Raw genomic sequence first — 4,388 nt, forward strand, 5'->3', positions numbered from 1 at the left:
CCCATATGTTCTTTTAACAGTGGATAGTCTGTAGTTGTAAGATTTTGGAGCACTACAACTTGCACTTCTCCTAATTCTTGGTTGAGTTCCAACCGTATAGATCCAGTCAAATTTGTTGTTTTACTGTATGCACAGGCCAGCTTAGATATCTCCTTCTTCATTCCCATGGCAAGTCCAGGAACCGATGGGATGAATGCAGCTACAACTGTAGCAGCGCCTGGATCTATGTAGAGGTTTTTTTGATGATCATCTTCTGGTATGACTCTTCCAGAGAGTGCTGATGTTGGAACTTCTTCTTCATATCATATCTTAGTTCATTTTCTGGGTAGCCAAATTAGGCTTTGATCCTCTGTATAAACACAAACAGACCCTTTGCCACTCCTTGATATGCACTTTATACCATTGTGTAGAACTCATTGGAGGTCACCACACAGCAACTGCTTTTTTTTTTTTAAGAGAAAGGAATATTATCAGAAAAATGTACCTCCATAGCCAATCATCTGACACCGTTTAAGTGATCAAAATTAAGGATATTTAAAGCATGCATTAATCATTGATTTACAGTTAGTTTTATCCTATCAGGGAGTAATCCCCCTTTTCTTTCTTTCTTTACTTTTTGTTATCATTAATCTACACTTACATGAAGAACACTATGTCTACTAGACTTTCCCCTATACCAGGTCCCCCCAGCAAACCCCCCTACAGTCACCTTCCATCAGCATACCAAATGCCGCAGAATCACCACTTGTCTTCTCTGTGCTGTACAGCCCTCCCCTTTCTCCCCCCCATTATGCATGCTAATCTTAATACCCACCTTCTTCTTCCACCCCCCTTATCCCTCCCTACCCACCCATCCTCCCCAGTCCCTTTCCCTTTGGTAACTCTTAGTCCATTCTTGGGTTCTGTGATTCCACTACTGTTTTGTTCCTTCAGTTTTTCCTTTGTTCTTATACTCCACAGATGAGTGAAATCATTTGGTATTTCTCTTTCTCTGCTTGGCTTATTTCACTGAGCATAATACCCTCCAGCTCCATCCATGTTGCTGCAAATGGTAGGATTTGCCCTCTTCTTACGGCTGAGTAATATTCCATTGTGTATATGTACCACGTCTTCTTTATCCATTCATCTACTGATGGACATTTAGTTGCTTCCAATTCTTGGCTATTGTAAATAGTGCTGCGATAAACATAGGGGTGCGTCTGTCTTTTTCAAACTTGATTGCTGAGTTCTTAGGGTAGATTCCCAGGAGTGGAATTCCTGGGTCAAATGGTAAGTCTCTTTTAAGCATTTTGAGGAACCTCCATACTGCTTTCCACAATGGGTGAATTAGTTCACGTTCTGACCAGCAGTGTAGGAGGATTCCCCTTTTTCCACAGCCTCGCCAACATTTGTTGTTGTTTGTCTTTTGGATGGTAGTTTTAATTTGCATTTCTCTGATAATTAGCGATGTGGAGCATCTTTTCATGTGTCTGTTGGCCATCTGTATTTCTTTTTAGGAGAATTGTCTGTTCAGTTCCTCTGCCCATTTTTTTTTTTTGAGAGGGCATCTCTCATATTTATTGATCAAATGGTTGTTAACAACAATAAAATTCAGTATAGGGGGGTCAATGCTCAATGTACAATCATTAATCCAACTCAAGCCTACTTCTCGTCAGTCTCCAATGTTCTGAAGCATAACGAACAAGTTCTTACATGGTGAACGAATTCTTACATAGTGAATAAATTCTTACATGGTGAACAGTACAAGGGCATTCATCACAGAAACTTTCGGTTTTGATCATGCATTATGACCTATAAACAATCAGGTCAAATATGAATATTCGTTTGATTTTTGTACTTGATTTATCTGTTGATCCCACATTTCTCCTATTATTATTAGTATTTTTATTTTTAATAAAATGCTGAAGTGGTAGGTAGATGCAAGATAAAGGTAGAAAACATAGTTTAGTGCTGTAAGAGGGCAAATGTAGATGATCAGATGATCAGGTGTGTGCCTATGGACTAAGTATTAATCCAGGCTAGACAAGGGCAGCAAGACATCCACGGATGCAGAAGATTTCTCTCAAAGCAGGGGGGGTGAGGTTCTGAGCCTCACCTCTGTTGATCCCCAATTTCTCACCTGATGGCCCCCATGTGACTGTGCCTGTCTTAGGTTGTTCCTCCCTTGAGGAATCTTACCCGTCTCTGGCTAACCAGTCATCTTCCGGGGCCATACAGGGAAATGTAAAGTTGGTAAGTGAGAGAGAAGCCATATTGTTTGCAAAGGTTAGCTTTTTACTTCTTTGCAGATTTATGCCCTGTGGCTCTATGCCCAGCACTTGTCTCGAGGTATCTTTACCACCTGGAGGAATTATGATACTCCGTAAATTCGATATGAGGCACGAATTCTATTTAAGGGTTGTAATTAGGAAGGAAGAAGAAAAGCTATCGATGTAGCATATGAAGGAAACATGGGAGGATTGATAATTTCTTTGACATATCTTCTTGTATAGTACCTTAAGTATGTATAGGTTTTAAACTACTAACTCATTTGCACACACATATTAACATAATAGGAATACGGTGACATAAACAAAGCAAATCTATAATTACCATCCATCTCCAGTGAAGCCAAGAAAACCATTTAGGCACCCTAGGCATTTGTGAAAATTTATCTATGATATGATGGATATTGTCCAACTGTACTTGAACCATCAGACAAATTAAAGCAGCCCATTTCTGGGATCTGTTCACATCCCATATGTTCTTTTAACCATAGATAGTCTATAGTCATGAGATTTTGGAGTGCTACAACTTGCACCCCTCCCAACTCCTGGTTGAGTTTCAACAGTACAGATCTTGTCAAATTCGTTGTCTCACTGTATGCACATGCCAGCCTAGACATCTCCCTCCTCATTCCTATGGCAAGTCCAGGAGACGGTGGGCTGGATGCAGCCACAACCGCAGCATTGTCCGGATCCCTGTGGAGGTTTTTTGATGATCATCCCCCGGCACAAGTCCTCCAGAGAGTGCTGATGCCATAAGCTCCTCCTCATATCGTATCTTAGTTCATTTTCTGGGTATCCAAGCTAGGCCTTGATCTTCTCCATAGAAACAAACAGACCCTTTCCCACACTTTGACATGCCCTCTATACCACTGTGCAGAACTCTTTGGAGGTCAGCACACAGGAAATACTTTTTTTTTTATTAAGAGAAAGGATTATCAGAAAAGAGTACCTCCATAGTTGATCATCTGACACCCTTTAAGTGATCAACATTAAGGATATTTAAAGCATGCGTTGATCTTTGATTTACCAATAGTTTTATCCTGTCAAGGAGTAATCCCCCAATTCATTCTTTCTTTCATTTTGTTTTTTTTTTTAATTTTTAATCTACACTTACATGAAGAATACTATGTTTACTATACTCTCCCCTATATCAGGGCCCCCTAACAACCACATTACGGTTAATGTCCATCAGCTTAGCAAAATGTTGTAGAGTCACTACTTGTCCTCTCTGTGTAGTGCAGACCACCCTCCCCTTTCTCCCTCCCCCCATGCATGCTAATATTAATACCCCCCTTCCTCTTCCCCCCCCATCCCTCCCTGACCACCCATCCTCCCCAGTTCCTTTCCCTTTGGTACCTGTTAGTCCATATTTGGGTTCTGTAATTCTGCTGCTGTTTTGTTCCTTCAGTTTTTCCGTTGTACCTATACTCCTCCGATGAGTGAAATCATTTGGTATTTCTCTTTTTCCGCTTGGCTTATTTCACTGAGCATAATACTCTCCAGCTCCATCCATGTTGCTGCAAATGGTTGGATTTTTCCACTTCTTATGGCTGAGTAGTATTCCATTGTGTATATGTACCACATTTTCTTTATCCATTCATCTACTGATGGACATTTAGGTTGCTTACAATTCTTGGCTTTTGTAAATAGTGCTGCAATAAACATAGGGGTGCATCTGTCTTTCTCAAACTTGATTGCTGCGTTCTTAGGGTAAATTCCTAGGAGTGGAATTCCTGGGTCAAATGGTAGGTCTGTTTTGAGCATTTTGATGAACCTCCATACTGCTTTCCACAATGGTTGAACTAATTTACATTCCCACCAGCAGTGTAGGAGGGTTCCCCTTTCTCCACAGCCTCGCCAACATTTGTTGTTGTTTGTCTTTTGGATGGCAGCTATCCTTACTGGTGTGAGGTGATACATCATTGTAGTTTTAATTTGCTTTTCTCTGATGTGGAGCATCTTTGCATGTGTCTCTTGGCCATCTGTATTTCTTTTTTAGAGAACTGTCAGTTCAGTTCCTCTGCCCATTTTTTAATTGGGTTATTTGTTTTTTGTTTGTTGAGGCGTGTGAGCTCTTTATATATTCTGGACGTCAAGCCTTTATCAGATCTGTCATTTTCA

Source organism: Manis javanica, chromosome X (genome assembly GCF_040802235.1).
Source record: "Manis javanica isolate MJ-LG chromosome X, MJ_LKY, whole genome shotgun sequence".
NCBI lineage: Eukaryota > Metazoa > Chordata > Mammalia > Pholidota > Manidae > Manis > Manis javanica.